This window comes from Melospiza melodia, chromosome 20 (assembly GCF_035770615.1).
Source record: "Melospiza melodia melodia isolate bMelMel2 chromosome 20, bMelMel2.pri, whole genome shotgun sequence".
NCBI lineage: Eukaryota > Metazoa > Chordata > Aves > Passeriformes > Passerellidae > Melospiza > Melospiza melodia.
In genome coordinates, this window is record NC_086213.1 from 15,181,545 (window position 1) to 15,200,828 (window position 19,284).

A 19,284-nucleotide genomic window follows, 5' to 3' on the forward strand; every position below is an offset into this window, starting at 1 on the left:
GCTAGAGTTTTTGTGGAGTCCTTAATTGTTTGCAGTTAATTTTGTTACAAATTAATTGTTTTTTTATTATTTTCTGCTTTTTAATTTGACAGCTGTCTTTCCTGCTGACCATCTTAAGCTGAGAAATTCTGTTTATCTTCCTTCATGCACAGGATGATCTCAGAAAAATGCTTGTATACTTGGATGTCAGTAGCAGACAGTTTTTGAACAAGGCAAAATTTGTAGCTGGTGGCTGGTGGTGGTGTGCCTGCAGTCCCTGCTGGGCTACCTGGTAACATCCATCACAGCATTTGTGTAGAGGCCCAGAGAAGGACACTGATGGAGTGCAGGGAGGGAGCAAAGTTCCCAGCTCTTTTTTCTGCAGGTATTTTGCAGCAGGAATGGTTGGGTTTCTTTCTGTATTATGGGATTTTGGGTGCATAGGAGAGAAATCAAGGGATGGTGATGCTCATAGGCAACTCTGCTGCTCGAGCCAGCAGTCAGAGCTGAGCTGAGGGACTTGGCGTGCCAAGGGGGCAAGAAGACTGAGTGGATGTGCAGTCTAGCCCAGTGTGGGAAGGCAGGGAGGGGAACTGTGGTGGTGCCTAATGGATTGTCATTCAGAAATGTAGCATTTGCCTCTGGGAATGATGCTTGCATGGCTGAGCCAGGGGTGCTTGAAGTGAATTAGGCTGTATAGTTTCAGGTTGTCTTTGAGTCAAAGAAAACTTTTGGAAATTCATTCTTTATTGATGTGTTTTCTCTTGCTTCAGAGACAGAAAAGGGAATTTCCTGCAAGGTGGAAAAAAACCCAATCAACTACTTTCCATCTTGCTTGTAAAAAGCGCCTCAAGATTTTTATGAATTCTTTGTTACAGATTGCCAACAAAGTTAATTGAAAGACTGGACAAAAACCCAGATTTTTTTTTTTCTTTATCAGAATCCTTGCCTGTGCTTTGCCTAAGAGCACTCAGTGCCTGCGCTATTGAATGTGTCCATGTGCAAAATGAAAATGGATTGCGGCTGGAAAGTTAAAGAAAAAAGCAACAAAAACTAACCTTGAATTGCTCAAAATAATTCTTGCATGATATCTTGTTGGCTTAAGGCTGACAGTACCTCAGATGTAGAAAACCAACAATGCACCCCTTCTTTCTCAGATAACTGGAGAAGTAAGTGAAGAGAAGCTTTTGTTGTGCCCTCAGCCCTGGCTGGCACTGAACATACCCAATGTTCTGTGCTTTCTGTTGCTAATTGGGGTGGCCTCTTCCTGCTGGGGATCTGTTCCACACCAGCAACAGCAGGTCCTGAAGCCTTTGAGAGCCTCTGATGCCAGTTTGTGCCTGCATCTTCTCACAGCAGAGTGGTAAATTTATGAAACACCTCTGCTGGGAAACCACTGGCTTTTCTTTTGGTCCGGCTTTCGCAGTGCTGGAAGGAGCAATGATCCATGTTGAGAACAAAGAGGGAGGAACAGCTTCCAACATGTTTTACTGCATGGGAATGACAGTGGCACATCAGCTTTTATCATTCACTGAGGGCACAGAGGCTAGCTCTGTGGGGGGATACTGCTGAGGTGAAATCTCCTCCACTATTTTCAATAAGAGATGTGCAGAGCATAAACAGGTCGGTATCTTTGACATGAGCAGCAGAACAGCGCTGGATTCACTCCTGTGTAATGCTCTGCTTTATTTACAGCAGCTCTGGATGTGTCCTCATGTAACATATGTGCCCACGTTTAACAGCTGGAAATGCAGCATGGCCATTGGCCCTGACCTGCTCACACTGCAACAGGAGAATCGCAGGTTCGACAGGAAATCGGAATCATTCCTCAGGCTCCTCTCTTGGCTCAGCTCAAGGTTTGTGCAATTGATGTCATCCTTTGTCAAACAGCTTCCACACCAACAAACCAGAGCAAAAATAACTCCTGTCTCCTGCCTGCTACCTGATTAAGGTTTTTAAGGTCAAGATTCTTTCTTAGTAGCTATCCTGTAACTGCTATGGTACAGTCTGGTCTCGTTCAAGCCCTTTCAGGGCTGTTTTTGTACCAGTGAGTACAGTCCAGGTTGCTTTGGGGCTGGATGCTACCATTACATCCCAGTCACACTCCTGAATGGCAGCCAAGTTTCCTTGCCTGGTAAAGAAAATATATAGCAGCAAGTTTTATGACTTACTGAGGCTACAGATAGAATGCAAGCGGCATGTCTTTCTTAAGGTACATTCCTTTTCATCAGAGTGAACTGCATTTTGAAGTAAAAATGTTGTCAATTTTCCTTATGTGCTGAAAAGCACAGAGAATTAGAGGATATCTGCGTTGGAAGGGACCCATCAGGATCATTGAGTCCTGCTCCTGGGCTTACACAGGATACCTCAAAAATCCCACCATGTTCCTGAGAGCATTGTCCAAATGCTTCTTGAACGTGGGCTTGGTGCTTTGGCCGCTTACCTGGGGACCCTGTTCCAGAGACATTACCTCCCAGAAAGGCTGAGTTTTGTAGCATGAGGGGACTCTCATGCTGCTGCTGTGTCACTGCTGGGCCTGACAGCTCACTGACTCAGACCTGAGTTCAGTAGCCAGACCTGTTAATGTGCCCAGCACACCCCAAGCTGCTCCTGCTGCCCCCAGGCAGCAATGCTGCTGGCAGGGCCTGGATGGGAGCCTGGGAACCCCATGGGAAAATGCATTTGAAGAGTGGGGCAGAAGAAGAGGAGGACACATGGAAGGTGGAGGGCTCAGTATCACAGTCCAGCAGCCACAGGATTAATGCTCAGCTGCTTTTTGTCTTGCATGAAACACCCAAGAGACGAGAGTTAAAGGAACTAAATGGTGACTGATTGAATGGTACTGGCACAGTGAAATCAGATGTGTCAGTGGCTTTTGGGCGCAACTGGAGCCATCAGCTGCATGCTGGGGAAAGGGAAGGGGAAGAAACATGGGTCTGATCATGCCCTTGGGGACATTGCCCTGAGCCCTGTGCTGATGTGCAGGAGACAGGATGGCAGTGGGATGGGCACAGCCTGCCAGCACAGTGGCTTCAGAGCATGGAGAGAGCAGATACCACTGTTACCAATCTGCTCCTTTACTTCTGGGCTCATGCTTTTGAGACAGGTTGGCCTGGACTGGACACATCACATGAGCTGAAGTGCCTTGTTTGATATTAATACAGTTGGGTCTTAGAATAACTTCTGCCAGACATTTATCATCTGTGTGCTGATTGCTGATATTCACCTCCCTTAGACCCAAGCGAGGTGCAAGAAGCCTGTAATCCTTTTCTCTCAGCACATTAGTGTAAAGCCTCATGAATCTCTATTAAATTTGAGAGAGAACATGAAGCTAGGTTGCAGCTGCCTTGTTGATTTTATATTTCCTCTCATTACAGCGCCTTGCCATGGAACTGAGAATTAAATGGCTAATAAGGCATCTGCTCCAAGCAGGAGTCTCAAGATTATGACAAAAGCATCTTACATCAGGGTTTCGGTTATTGGTTTTTCTTGCCAACACATATCATGTTATTAAAATCATTAGTGATACCTGATCAGAGGTAGTGACTGTCAAAGGCAGCTTAGCTGGCAGAGCAGGTAAGTAGGTGTCTCTGGACTTAGCTGGGTGCTGGAGCTGCGTCTGGGAAGTGGCTGGAGCTGTGGGGCTGGGCAGCATCCGCAGGAGGAGGACTGTGGAGGCACAGGGGCCTGGCTGGCTGCTGCTCTCTACAGAACCTGTGACTGATAAGCTGAAATCCTTGAAGAAATAGATTCTGAAAGAAACTCAAGTGTGCTCTGTTTTGGGGTGGCAGATGGAAAATGCACTAAAACATCTCCCAGTCTCCATCTGGAAGAGCGATGCCCAAAGGGAAAGGAACCCTCTCTGGGAGCAGGAGGCAGGGCCCGGGTCAGACTTACTGTCTGACAGGGAGTTGGCTGTGGGCCTGGGAGGTGGTAGCAGTCCTGTGGCATTTTGCACTCATTCCATAAGGATGGGATGAAGTGTAATGTCACCAATTTTAGGGATTAATTAGACTCACATTTTGTGGTATAGTTAAAATACTGTTAAAAAACCAAAACAAAAAAAAAAAAAAAAAAAAAAAAAAAAAACAAAACAAAAAAGCTCTGCAAGAGATTTTCTGCTCTGCTCTAAACCTCTAGCATTGTGTGCCTCTAGAGAGACACATTTGTACCAGCAAAGACAATTATGACTGATGGGTTGGTGTGATTGGCATTACTTGGTTTTTTTTTCTTCCCTGTAGGTGAAGTTCACTGTTAAAATTGGGCTTTACTGTGTCAGAAATCATTCCAAGGCACAACCTTAGTCCCTGCTTTTGAATTTTTCCACATAAACACCAATAGGAGGAGACTGGAGCTGACTGATTTTGGGGAGGACTTGCCTGCCTTCTGGGTCCTGCAGAAGGGTTCAACTCTTTCTGCTCTGTAAGTTCCTACTCCTCCTTCTCCCTCCTAGCAGTTACTACAGGCTGATGTAAGTGCTGTCCAGCCTTGAATGCATTATACAGATACATTTCACCCCTTTAAAATGCTCAGTATGGAAGGAACAGTGTGCTTGTCCTCTCTCAGCTACTCAAACACTCCTGCCTCTGTTTGCTGAATGCTCCAAGTCTTCCTCTGGGCTTTTCTTCCCCCTCCCCTTGGAAAGGGAGATCCTTGTTTCCAGGATATAGGACACTGTAGGATCATTTCCAGCACACTTCAGAGAAGGGGCTTCAAGTGAATTTGTTTGTTTCAAGAACCTTGGCATGAGCACCAGGCTGGTCCACCCTTCATCCTCACTTGAGACAGTCTTGCCATAACCTGGCCCTCAAATGCTGCTTATGCAAATGCTCCTTTGCATAGCTAATGGCTATTTATTAATGCTAACCAAGCCAAAAGAAGTCACTGCTTATTAAAACTGCATTGCCTTCCCCGGCCTTGAATTTATCCTTGAAGTCTACTTAAAAAGATGCTAAGAGTCCCCAGGTGACTGTTACCTTGACTCAAAGTGGCTACAAAGAGTTTTCCCAGTGACCTGGCAGAGCTGTGCAAGCTGCTTTTGCTGGGTTTTTACTCTGAATCTCCCAGTTTTACCCATGTGAACATGTTGCCATGTTTCTCAGGCTGCTGTTAACTCCACCAGACCAGTGACTGTCTGTCAAGAGTCTTTGTGCCACAGCTGTGTTCTGGGATATGGAGGCAGGTACCACGTGTCTTAAGACGGGTACTCTCTTCACTTCCATTTTAAACATCTAATTCTACCTTCAGCAAGGTTGGTCTTCACCCCTTCCCCTTTGCTCCCATCAAGCTAGTGTTAAACACCTTCCACATCTTGCCCCTTTTGGTTTTAACATGCTCAGATTAACAATGACCGTGTTCAGTGGGTAGGAAAGAATATATATATATATATTCCACTTGACTTTGCTGGTGCTCTTCAGGTCAATAGGAAGAAATTTTTCTGGTGATAAAGGGAAAGGCCATTTAAAAATAAAGCTGTGACAGCCTGTGCTGCCAGCACATGAACTGAAAGGATGAGTTCATTTGGGGAATGTTACCTCCCCTCCTGAAATACTTCACTATCTGTTTCTAATTACAGCAGGACTCAGAGAGCAGGGTGATGTTGATGGCCAAGATGAAGAGCAATGGAGAGGCTCTAAAGATCAGGAGAACTGAGTTTCCAGCTCTGCCACACAACTCTGGGCTGATACCTTGGTCTGGAGGAGTCTTGTGTTCTGTAGGCAATGGCCCCAGGAAGGGAACATCTGGCTCAGAGGAAGACAGAGGCTCCCAGAGCTGACCCTGCTGTGTGGGCAGCCAAGACAAGGCTGGGGCTGCAAAGGCTACAGGACACCTGTGCTGGGGCAAAGAGCTGAGCTGCTTTACCCTGGTAAAGATATAGCTGCTGCTACTAAATTTGCCATATCTTCTAAAACTGCCATAAAGACAGGTGACAGATGAACTCCTCACAGAGTTTGGGATCCCTTCCTTGCTGCTCTTTGTAGACATTTCTCTTTCCTCTTCCCCTCCACACACTTATATTTTTGTGGGGTAGGATGCTAAACTCGGTAGAAGAAAATCATGGTGTGGCTGGGGCAGCAACATCAGGACAAAGCTCCCACCAAGGGCTGAAACCAGCGCAATGCTGCCTGCTGGCCTTAAGAGAACATCCTGACAGCATCAGGTGAAGGGAGAGAATGGAGTGGGATGTGAAATCCATGTCTGGCATGGCCAAGAGCCAGAGGTGGGGCTGACTTGAACTGGGACAAAATGTTCTGTGACTGTCTGGGGGGTGGTAAAATCTGGAGCCCTCTGCTCCACTGCATTCCTGTGATCTGCCCTCATGTATGCTGGAGAAGACAGGAGAAAAGGCACAACTCAACCAGACTCCATATCACCAGAACAATGATAAAATGCTTGTCAGGAACACTTCTCCCAGTGTCAGGCTCAGGAGAGCAGCTTGAGGCTGCAGTCTGCTGTCATGCTGGGATAGGGACCAATTCCACTCCCTGCTTCCCTGCAGAGTTGTTTGCTCAGGCTCTGCAAGGTGGCAATTGCTGGAGCTCTGGGGTGTTGCAGCAGCTTGTAAAGGTCAAGACAAAATCTCTCAGCCCTGTGTTTGGTTTGCTTGTTATTAGCTGGGCTGCCAGGGCTGTGCTGCACAGGGCACCGGGGCCTCTGTGTAACTCCCAGGGTGATGTCCTGGCTGTGCATGGGAGCTGCATTGCTGTTTGACAGGGCAGGGGCACACAGACATTTTTTTCAGAGGTACAAAACGCAGCAGCTCTTAAAAACCCCCACAGTCACCCCAAATCCCTCCTAAGCCCATAAAGCAAGACTAGAAGAACCCCCAACACAACTGGCATATACGACTAGGCTCCACTTTTGCCTCACTGCCAGTGCTCAAGTTTAGCACAGCAGTTTCCCACAGCTCCACTCCCGTTGCTCACATTGGGAGCAGAGATGTTGCAGTAATGGAAGATGCTTAGGATAACTGAAGATAGAAGAAGGTACTTCAGTATGGGGCCAGCTAAAAGTCCTGGAGTTATCACACAATTAAATAAGACTTGTACCTTAAGCACCTGAAAGTCTCATCAAATATAACCTGCTCATGAAGGATTTGCAATTTATGTTGAAGTCTCTGAATGTAGCCGTTAAACTTTTTGGGGACCAGCCTGATGTGCCCACTCTAAGGATATCTAAACATGTCACATACCAGCTTTACTCACTGCATTATAATAGCATTCAACAGGATTTAAATTAGCTTCAGCACTCTAATCGTGTTGCTACTATAACAGCAGCAAGATAACTCCCAGGCGTTGGTTATGTAGCCTCTGAGGGAAAGAGATTTCAGATGTGTTCAGCAGAAATGCACCGTGTGAGCCATGGTTATAATTTCATTAACAGGATGCTACTCAGCTCCTACTGGGAGTTGGAGGAGATTAGCATTATAATGGGGATCAGAGCCTTTCCTTGTGTTTGCACCGATCTCCAGCCTGCAGGAGAATGAGCTGTCAGAAGACGTGATCCTCAGACCTCTAGCCTGGTATTTGACACAAACTTGAAGCTTCTTAGAACGTGCTGAGCTCTGCACAGCCTCTGCCTGAGAGGCAGTGCTGCTGGCGTTTGGGACATTTGCTGTGCTACAGGCTCTGGCATCCCATGCTCCAGCCAAGGGTTGTTCTCATCCTCATGGGTCTCCGGCAGCGAGGCCAAGCTTACAGTGATGGTCAGGGCAGCTGGGGACTGGTTTCAGTGGGACATAGTGGGATGCTGGGTGGGAGGTGAGGAGCCAAGTACCAGCATGATGTACCTGCCATCGCTCGCTTCCTTGGAACTGCCTGTCCTATGGCAGGGGTATGCTTCTCAAAGGCCAGGGCATATCCCTTGCAGGACAAATCTTGACTAAACACTTAGGCACATCCAGCTAGATTTGAGCTGCTTACAGAGAGAAGAAGCCTAGAATGACTGCCCAGGTGCCTCCAGCATCCTGGAAACCTTCAGGTCACCTCCTCCTTCCTAAGCATGGAGACTGCAGTGTCCAGCTTTGGGGAAGAACAGGTAGGTATCCATGCTCTGAAAGGTCTGGATGCTTGCCAGGGAAGACTTACAAGTACTGACCTTTAACTCCTTACCTGCTCTGAGACAGGAAAAAGCAGCCCCAGCATGCCTGACCTGCAAAAGGCTGACCTTTCCAAGAGCCCCTAACACCTCTTGCTCAGATTATTGTGCCATCTCTGGCTGTGAACATCATGTTGAGCACTCAGTGTGCATCCTGTGGGAAACCCACACAGCAGCTGGATGCATTGGCATCACTGACTATGCACATGGGAAAGACACGCATAGCCCATGCTCAGCAGGCAGGAGAACTGGGACAGTCCAGCCAGGGTGGCCCCTTGCCATAGCCTGACAGCTTCCTACAGCCGACGTCCCAGCCTTGCCACCAGCCTGGGGATACTGCAGAGAGCAGTGGGAAGAATAGGCCTAAATGTCTCCTCTAACAGAACTGCACCAAAACTCACACCCAGCATGGGTTTCCACAGGTGCATTTAACCTTTGTAACACAGCAGTGACAGATACCCACCACACAACTCCAGGCAGAATGGAGGCAGGAGTTTTCCAGGAGCTTTCAAGCAGTTCCTGAGCATTTTTAGAGATCACAGCAGCCCAGTACCAGCACAGGCCCTGCACCATGTTTACACACACACAAGCTCCATGGGAGCAGCAGGACCCCAGGAGGGGATAGGGGCCTGTAAGAACATCAGCAGGCCCAGGGCACAAAGCTCTCTGTACTACTTTTCCTATTGCTTTTTTAAGTAGACCAAGTTTAAACAAGGTTTCTCTGGGATTTCTTCTGGAACTCCATTGTTTCTCCATTGCTATGGCACCATCTCAAGTCCTTTCATGTGAAGGAGACCTCTGAGGCAGTTGGTTTTGCTGAGCAGATTTCTCACCTTATCACTTAACTCCCATGGTTCATTTTCCTCAGCTCCTTTTATACATTTCAGCCCAAAACACAGGATTTAATTCAACCTGTCAGGGTCAGACCCAGCAGGTTCACCCCAGCTTGGGACTCTCAGTGGGAGTCATTACCCCAGGAAAGAGCTGTCACAGCCAACTGGAACACCAGGGCTGAGACGTCCTTGGAGGCATTTTCTATCTTTCAGCAGTGCTGGACATGATGTGGTTCTTGAATTGGTCTTTGCATTTCAGATATTCAACTTTTTTCCCAGCTGCCTCTGCCACTGGCTGCTCTGCATCTGATGGATGGGAACCCATCACAGCTGAAGCCCCCAATGCTGATCTCTCCAGCCTTCCCCTGCTTGGGAGGTGTTTCTTTCCTCTCCCAAAGGAAATAATTTTAAAAGGAAAGTGATAAAGCTCAATTCAACTCTCTTATTTATTTTGAAAAAAAAAAAATGGAAATATAAATGTGCTCGGCATCTCACAGTTTGTGTGCTCTTGCCCTACCTGTGCAGCTAGGGCTGGAAGTTCAGAGATCATGATGGAGCTCAGCTGTTCTGGGTATCATGATGAAGTTCAGCTGCTCTGGGGCAGAGGGAAAACACCCTGAGAATTCCCAGCAAACTACTTGGAGCACATTATGTGCCTGATGGCTCTCTCCCTTCTCTACCTTGACTGGTTGGACCCTGCACTACAGGAGATGGGAGGCATGAAGCAGGCGTGGAAATGTGTCTCGGGGAAATGGTACAGGTAAAACTGAACTTATGTGCTGTGTAATTTCTACAGGGGTGTGAAGTGTGAGGAAAAGTGACATGGGAAGGGGGAAAAGTAATCTGGAAGAGCAGTTATTAAGGGACCAGAAAACGAAGTAACTCTAAGTAACTCTGCTTTTTCAGGGTGGAATTTTTTTTCTAGATGTCTGGAGTTGTCCTTTAAAGAAAACTTTTAAGAAAATTACTAAAGCTAAAAAAGCCCTTTTCTTCTTTTCCAAATGAGATTTTTCTCAAGCATCTAACACTCTCAGATAAAACAATAACTTTAAACTAGGTTCTTAGCATGTCTGATAATTTTTTTTCTGTAAACTCTGCACAGGATTTTGCAGTTGTGTTTCCTGTTGTTTTGCCACTCAGTCCTTTCTGGGGGCTGGTCACTGGCTGCTATGGCGGTGACACACCTGACAGCTCCTTCCCTGGAGCATTCCATAGCACTGGATCCCCAGCAGAAGCTGGGGATTTGTGGTGCTTGAAGCAAGATGTATCTTGTTTGGGAACTGGGCAGAACTGTGGAACTGTGCCTGGGCTGGAGTGATAGGGCCGCAGCTTTGCCCAAGCAAAGGGACACCTGGGTGCTAAGAAGTTGCAGAAACTTCATTATCTCACCACTGCCTCCTCATTCAGTTCTGGTAAACTAGAAAAATGCTACGAGGGCAGTATTTCTTGTGCCATCAGGTGCTGCAGGATGTCCCCACGTGTGTGACGCACTCAAGAGCAGCCAGTGCTGTGTCCCATTACCAGTCTGGATAATTGCCATTTCTTTGGCTTCCTTTGGATGTCAAATTTCTTGCAGACAGCTGGGAGGTGCTGAGAGGGAAAGCCTGGTGCTAGCTGCATGCTGAGGGTTCCACGAGAGCTCAGCTGGGAGCTATAGAACAGCAGGAAGTCTCTCCAGGCTATTCCCTGTGCAGAGCCAAACAAGGGCTGAGTGAGGCTTCTGCTGTGTTTCTGCACAATTTATGTACATAAATGTTCTATAAAGCAGTGGGACTGTTTCCCTCCTTTTGGTTACTGGTGCCAATAAAAGGAGACCTCTCTGCTACCTCTGAAAGAATTCTCAGCTCTCATACAATAACAAATTTTTTCTGTCTCCTTGATTGTGGCTGTAAAGGTTGTGCAGCCTGTGAGGAAAAGCAAAAATCTTATGGTGGGGTGGAGCGAAAAATGAAAAACATCCAACAAGTGAAACAGCACTGCAGTTACAGGTGCAGAGCAGGATCTTGGCAGGGCCAAGCTGCCCTAGGGTGAAAGATGCTCTTGTGCCCCCGGCTGGGTGGCTCTGCCCCAATACCCTGAGCAGATTCCCCCAGGGCAGGGCTGGTCCCAGTTCCAGGTGCCCTTGGAGCAGTGCTCCAGGAGGGATGAGACAGACCCCAGTCTCTGCCATTGTCTGAGTGACTACAAAGTGCCATTTGTGGAAGGAGACACAAACGCAGGTGAATTCCTGTGCTGAGCCAGCATTCCCACCTAAATTGCATTACAGGTAGGAATAAGCTTAATTGTACCTAGTATGTTTTACTGTCAGGATATAGTCCACTTGTCCTGGGCAGGAAAAGTTGCTCCTTTCCCCTGGGTGAGGACTTGTGTTCACTGAGAGCTCCTGAATGATGGCTCTGGCAGGATGAGGGGTTGGTATTTGGTACAATGTGCATGCTGTGGGGCAGAAGGTGGGTGTTGAAGTGCTGGAAGCAGCACACCCTCACTGAGCCCCCCACACCCCTGTCCATGCACACTCTGGCTGCTCTCACACTCAGGCCAGCTCAACAGAGCATAATGATCTACTGGGGTGGTCAGTTCTAGGGTGTTTCCTGAAAGGCAGTGGAACTGGGACCGCAGACCTTTGCCGTAGCAGCCTCCTTCCTTCCCACAGACACAGCACCATGTCAACCAAACATCTTGGGCTCTGTCCTGTATCTTCCTCAGGGAGCCCTTAGAGACATGATGCTGCTGTCAGACTGGGGTGACAGGGCACTGCTGGTTGTGCCCAATCTCCAGGCCAAAGTGCCTGGAGACATGACATCTCCAGGCCACCTGCTCACCCACCTTCTCCATCCTGCTCCCAAATCATGTAGCTGCCCATTCCCAGGACAAAATAGGGCTAATAATGAGCAGAGCAGGGCCATTTTGGGCCTCCTGCCCACTGGCAGCTCTCTTCTGGCTGTTCAGATGCAATGAGTTCAGGTCTGGATCACTCAGCACTGAGGCTTTAGAAACCCCAAACTCAATTGACTGAGGATTTGCAGGAGCTAGACCCTAGTCTCCCTGTTCAAGCTTTAATAACACAGGGAATTAGTGGGTAAAGTATCAGATTACTTAAAAATAATAAAACATTTCTCTAGTGAAGCATTAGTTTTTAAAAAGCCATTTGGTTGTGCTTTGATTAAGAGAAGAGGCTGTATATAAACCATCCCTTTGAATACCTTGTGTTCAAATAATAATAAAAGTTTGGTTTATGTAACAGCTTTTAATGTGTATGATGCACTTTAGTCTGTGGTGTAGACACAGAGCTGAGCTGTGCTGTGAGTGACAGGAGCTGTGGTAATCTGTTTTTTTTAGGACACAGGGCAAATAGGAGCTCTTCTGTAAAACAGGGAAACTTTTCAGTAAGACCTTTAATAGAGCAGTGAGATTTTGTGTCTATAACTGGCCATCATGGCAAACAGAGATATTTACTAGTAGTTTCAAGCCAGAAGGTTCATGAGCAATTTACTTCCAAAGCAAAACACTGTGCTACCTCATGTTTATTCTTGGGAAAACCATTCAGAGGTTTATTTTTTTCTCTTGTCATGCTGCCATTCTGCCTGCTGCAACTTGAGCTTCTAATGCAACACGACACCAGTAGCTGCTTAAGATCTATGGAGAGGAGAGGAGTCATTAAAATTGTATCCTGAGAAATAATTAAATTCCCATGATTGCTCCACAAATTACGTTGCTTATTTCACATGACTTTGACATGCACAAGCATAATCCTTCCAGTCCAAGTGGAGCTTTCGTTCCTCACATTCATTAGTCCAGGGGAGAGTAAAGTTAAGAGAATGATGTTCCTCCTGGGACTTGGTCTCAAATTTCCAGTAGTGAATCCTTCCTCTTCCAAGAGAATCCACTTAACTTTCAAGCTTAGTGGAAACTGCCATATGTGAGAATAGCTGCAAAGGCAAAATGTTTCATAGTAAGGATTTAATTGATGTTCTTCCTTCAGGCTTCAAGCAGGGAGGACTGATCAAGGGTGTGAAACGTTCCTTTGGTTGTAGCTTTGCTGAGAAGGCAGGTTATGATTTGTCTGGATTTGATGCATTGAAATATCTTTGCCTGAGAAACGCAGGGTTTTCCTATTAGGGAATTAGCAGGGAAGCTGGGCAGCACTGGCAGCTGTCTTAGGCTGTGCTTAGCTCTGCTAAAGGCCACATTAACTTCATGGACACTGTATTTCCAATACATTAATTGTTTATAGCAAGAAAAAGCCCTGATGTTGCAACACTAGCTCCAAAATATCCCTGGGTTTTTGCTGATGTTTCAAAACAGGTTCCATGGTTGCCAACTGGGCTTTGTAAGCAAGTGGTCTGGGAAAAACACCTGGACATGTAATTTGGTAAGTGTCTAGCTCTGAATGCAGACCTGTGGCTCAAACATATCTTAAAGGTTGTTTGCTTACTGAAGAAAAAGGTGACTTTGTAAACTCAGGCTGCAAAATCCCATTATATGGGGGAAGCAGCTGTATGAGTGCAGTAATGGCTTTAGGCTAATGGCTGTTTTTCCTCACCTTTTGGACTTCATAAAAATCTTAAATGCAAGAAGATATAGGTCAGATAAGGAACAGAAGAAATTAAATTTAAAACAAGATTAGGAAGGCCATCAGGAGACTGTTCTCCATTTTCCTGCATCAGATTTGCCTGAACTGGTCCTGAGAGCCTCTTGATCAGCTGGTAGGACTTGCACAGCCCTTCCAGGCAATTTGGTTAAATACTTTACTATTTTAGCTTTGTTAGCTTTCCATATGTTAGCTTTCCACAACAGTTATCTCACATCTTCTGTTTTAATCTCCTCTCTGCCTCCCATCTTCATGAATGATTTCTGTCCCTTTCCTGGTAACATTTTCCTTAAGAATGCTGTCTGAAGCTCTTTCCCATAAAATGTCTGAATGCTTTTTGTTGCTCTCTGTTAATGCTAAGTAATCCTTGCCTCAGAGAGATTCACAGAACTGAAAGGGGAAGGACACCAGAATTTATCCAGAGTTCAAACCCAGGGCTCTCAGCACCCTAAAGTGTTGTTGCCCTCCAAAAAACTGATCTCAGTGGGGAGCAGAGTCTGGTCAAAAACCATTTAAGAGGGACTTCACAGAACTGTCAGGATATATATAAGAAGGTCTGAGCAGAGGAGGATTTTGGAGGTAAAGCAGGAAGAGCAGAGCAAGAAGCCAAAGCCAGAGATGTGCTGTTTGCAGGAGAGTCCCACAGCACAGAGCACCGGTGAGGTCTGTTAACATGTGTCCCAGGGCTCCATGATGGAAATTGCATTGCAGAAGAAGCTCTCCTGACCTTGCTGGCAAAATCCCCCAGATGTCTGGGCCAGGCCTCCAGATAGGCTGTCAATCAACATGTCACAAGTCGAAAGAAGATATATGGCCAGATTTAATTGACAAGCTGTTCTGACATTGCTAAAGTAGGTATCTGCCTCTGTAAGGTACAGAGTATGTGTGAATATAACAGACTGCTGGCTTTTGATGTAGGCCACATAATTTTTTTCCTGACTGACAGAAAGCACAAACATGTATTAAAGCTTTATAAAATACAGGTCAGAGGACTTGTGGTTCTCCCTGGCCAAAGGACAGTCTGTAGTGTCTAAGTAGTGTTAAAATTAGTACTATTTTCCACTGGAAAAGGCAATCTAATGATACTTTGTAGCTTTAAAAATTTTTTGTTTGTTTTTTTTCTTGGACTTTTTCCTCAGTAAAGTGACTGTGTTCTACTTCTTCTTAATTAACCTCCGAACTTTTCATCATTGCTTAAACAAGACATCAACATCCTTTCATGGAGTGTTATTGAAAAGCAATGTGAATGAGGATAGGAATGCTGCTAGTGAAGAGAAAATGACACTTTGCTTTGCATTAACATGGCAGCTCTGACCCATCCTTCTGCCTGGCTCATTATTACAAGACCTTGAATGGAGGCTTTTCTGTATTGGGGACACTGCAGCAAAGCTAAGCCTGCAGAACATGATTTTTTTTGGTATTGTTTTATAATTCATGGGTGTTAATGCCTCAAACACTGTTCTGTGAGAAGAACATGATGCAGCAGGGAGGCAGAAGTGGCCAGTGTTGTTCCAGATGGTCTGTGCTGATGTCTGCTCAGTAGTAACATGGCCTTGAGCTGAGGCTGTGGGTGTTGTTGGGTTGCCACCAATGTTTCTGTAGTGCCAAGGGAGTCCAGCAGCAGACTGAGATGACCTCGTGCTGGGTGCATCACAAACCTGGAATAAAGAGAAGAAGATGGAATACAAGACATGTCTGCAAGCAAGGGAGATAGAAGAAATTACAGAAAAATACAGTTCAAATTCTTGGAGTACAGTTGTACTGGAAAAAATATACTGGGATTGGGTGGTGGTGTCCTAGTGTACAGTGTTTTTATAAGAGGCGAAGGGAGGATAGCCTCCAGCTTGCTGAGAAGGAAATATTCCCATGCAGAAGGGGCAGCATGCAAGAATGTGAGCGCGGGTGTTTGAGCAAGGAAGGAAGAAGGGGATTTCATGGCCAGGTGGACAAAGAAGCTGATTTCTTGGTGCTAAATGAGCAACAAAGCAGGGTTGTCTGTGAAAATCTTTGAAATAAAGAAAAAAAATCTTTTATCTGTTTTATCTGATATAAAGAATTCCACAGAGAACTGCTTGAGAGCTGTGCTGATGGATTTCCAAGTGTTAGACTTGGAAAAAGACCTGTGAAACAGGATTTGCTATGGGTACCTGCAGGAGTATGGCTGGCAGAGGGATAAAAGGGTTTTCCAGCAGAGGAGAAGCAGGCTGGGAAGAGCTGCAGCTTCAGGGGAAGCCAGGAAGGCTGCACTTTTCAGGTGTTAGGTGAGAGAAATCTGTGAGATTTAGACATTAGAGTGAGTCAGAGGGGACTAAGCTGTGCCGATAGTGGGCGCTGGTGGAATAATGGTTAGCGCTGTCTCAGCCTGTGAAGCCGAAGCTGGCAGATGGACATCCGTGAGACGCTGGAGGTCCTTTGTGCCAGTGTGTGATTATTAGAGAACCAAAGTCCTGTGGCCAAGAGCACTGTGAGCATCTCTGCAGCATCGCTACAGAGCCCTGCCCTGCAGGAAAATGCTGGTTTCCATGCCCCTTCCAACTTTGCTTCCTCTCCTTTAGTATAAGCTATGAAAAAATGTCAGGTTGATTTTTCAATTGGAGGACAAGGAAGTAAAAAAGGTGCATACTTCTAAGTCATCTATAAATGACTTGATCTACTTTGGCTTTACTCAGGGAAATGAAAAATCTCTAAACTTCCCATGAGCAGTATTTAAACATACGTGCAACTGGGTGTCTTCCACTGGACTTGGAAAAATAATTGCTTGCTTTTCCAATTTCATTGGTCACCCATCAATCTTAAAAGTAGGAATGCAAATAAGTAGTTTCTGGATGATATCAATTACAAGTAAGCAAACTATACTCCAGCAATTGTTTTTTCCTATGGCTACCAAATCTTCTAGAGAACAGCAGGATAATATCAGAAATGTCCTCATTCTCAGACTTCGCAGGGTCTGAGATTCACTGCTTGGACTTGGGAGGAAGTCCTTCCTGCCCCTTGGGAATTCCGTGTGTGCTGTTGGAGCAGCTGCACAGAGAGGGACAATGGCAGGAGCCTGGCCCCCACTCCACACAGCAGTTTCTGGTTGATAGGGCAGAAAATTCTCATTTCTGAACCTGCTAAAATACAAGCATCTGCAGTGATGTAACAGGGCAGAAAAAGTTTTATAGTATCTACTGATAAGAACTCCTGCATATTTAATGCAAAGAATATTTTCTGTATAACTGTGTAATTAGGAAATTAAATTGTTTGGATGTTGTCATACATGCTAATTATGCTAGACACTGAGGAAAAATCTTCATCTTCCACGTGGCATGTATAGCTAGAAGATAATGACATTTTAGATTCATGCTTGTCATCTTGGTGCACAAAGGTGAAAATATTATAAGTATGTGCATTTGGCTGGAATGTATGTGGAAGGAAAACAAATTGTGTACTTGTTTACAGGTTTTTCCGAACACTGACAATAATGGGCAGATCAGGGAAATGTGAACGTGCAAATCAGCTTTACTAGCATTTCTTGTTCAGCATGGAAGTTTTGGGCTAAAACAGACCATAGGCATCACCACAAATAGCTCTGTGCTCTGGGTGCCTATTTGCTTGCTCTTACTTACAAGCTGCTTGCAGTTATCTCTATTGTATTCTTATGCAAAGCAAATATTTTGGCTAAAGTGTGTTGAAATGCTGTTTTAACTGAGTCATTGGTTTGCAATAAATGAAATATAAACAATGCTTTTTGGAAACTATGCCTAACAGAATTAAAATCATCACACTGTTCCTTCCTTAAATAAATTCTATTCAGCAACTCACCTGGGTAACGAATGGCATGAAAACTCCATCTACCCTCATATAGTTCTTATGATATAAATGCAGATTTAAACCTGTGCCATTGAAGTGGGGTTTTTTGTTTACTGAAAAGGAAAGAGAGGAAAACCGTTCACAGTTCAGTTTGTTATAACCAGGTCCTTTTTATTGCCCAGCTCTGCTCTCTGTAGCTGTAAGGAGCTGATGGCATCCACACAATGTGTCTCACTATTTTGGGCACAACTTCCACTTTCCAGGGAGAGCTGCTCTTCTATTAGATTCACTATGGTAAAGTGAAGTTAGCATGATTACTTCAGATCTTAAATTTGATGCTTAACTTTGAGTATATATGCCATATACATTCAAATACAGTGTTTAGAGGCTCTCTGATATTTCTTTGGGTCTTGATGGTCAAGCAGGGTTTTATTAAAGGAGGAAGACTCATGCAATAAAATTAAACTATTAAAGATTCTTTCCCAGCTCTTTGCACCTGGCATGGCTGTGGACTCTTTTGGTCTTGTAATTTATGGCAGATATCTGCCATCTTGTCTCTTGTAAGTGCTTGCTAAAAATGTTTATAAATACGTTGGGAATTACTTTCAACAAGGTATGGACAAAGCAACTACTCGTCCACCCTAATTAATCATTCACATTGCAGGTTCTTGTGGTGCAAAACATTGAGGTGCTGACACAGCACAGGTGCTAATAACTAATACCTGAGCAGACAGGGAAACAGGGCATTGAGATCTACGGAGGTCAGAGATTGGGAAATTCATTCACATTTGGCCCCCTAAAAACTCTGAGGCTTTTGTGGGGCGAAACAGATGTGGAAATAATACTCTTGCAATATGCGAATTTAGCACATTCTACAACTGTTGAAAATGGATATGCTCTTTGTTTTAGTATGGGGAAAAGCTCTTGAGATAACAGCTAGCTCTTTAGCTCAGGCAGCTGTTGGTGGGGCTCCGAGCCCTGTAATTCAGGTGTTTTCCCTCTGATATATCTGGTGCTGGAGCAGTAACTTCAGTCCAGTTTACAGGGACACAGGGTAGTGCAAACTCACCCCCAGGAAGTGAGGTTTCCCTGCCAGTTCTCTTTAACCAGTTTCTTTTGGACAAAGATTTCTTCTTCCCTTACTCACTGGTTTTCTCCAGTGCTGTCTGATATTAAATATCTCCAGCAGCAGCTACAGTTCATTGCTGGATTAATCTATTTGTGCAGAAGATGTCATATCAATGACCATTACAATTTTGCCTGAGCAGCACCTAGAAGCAATTTTTCATCTCTGTCCATTCTTCATTATCTCCACTTACTTATCTTATAACAGAAACTCTAATTTTATTTTAAAAGCACCCAAATTTAAAAATAATTTACAAAGCTGTTGAACGCATTCACATGCCAGTAGCAACCGGGGAAGGTAGATGCTGAGTAGGAAGTACATGTTCATCCTGAACCAGCAGGAGCTAGAGCTGTCAGGGTGTCCCCTGCCATCTGGCCTGTCGGAGCATGTGGCAGATTCACAGCTCTCGAGGGAGGACACGCTGTAGAGGCCATAGGATCCATTGTGCTGTTTATGGGGACAAGCCAGACATTCGTCTCGCTGACACAGTATGTCAGTGGGTGATGCTAAAACCACGCGGTCTTTGCCATAGCCCCTTCAAAACTCGGAGATGAAGCTGGTACTTACAGAAATGTTGATGTTTAGAAAAAAACCGTGTCGGAATCCTGAGGGATTTCAGCCAGACGCAGATATTAAAACGGGAGGGGACTGAGCCCGCTCCTGCCCGAGCGACGCAGAGGGAGCGGGCAGGGATCGCTAGCGGGGCTCGGCGCTGCGCCGCGGCCAGACGGCGCTTGCGAGCGCCCCCCAACACGGGCGGAGCCCTGACACCGCCTCCCTCATTAGCATCCCTGCCTCCTCCGCCTCCTCCGCCGGCCGGCCGCACTGGGGTGCACGGCAGCGGCGCCGGAGCCGCGGCGACTCCC

General features: G+C 45.8%; 1 long non-coding RNA gene across 2 annotated transcripts; it reads right to left on the bottom strand.

Annotated features, from left to right (window-relative positions):
- Positions 1 to 12,432: 12,432 nt before the first annotated feature.
- On the bottom strand, positions 12,433 to 19,120 carry LOC134427477 (uncharacterized). Of its 2 annotated transcripts, XR_010030183.1 has the most exons (3): positions 18,986 to 19,119; positions 17,305 to 17,405; positions 12,433 to 15,158 (listed from the first exon to the last, which is right to left on the bottom strand). It is a non-coding gene; the product is annotated as an uncharacterized LOC134427477 (long non-coding RNA). The 2 variants fall into 2 exon arrangements; XR_010030184.1 differs by lacking the exon at positions 17,305 to 17,405 and having other exon boundaries at positions 18,986 to 19,120.
- Positions 19,121 to 19,284: the final 164 nt, after the last annotated feature.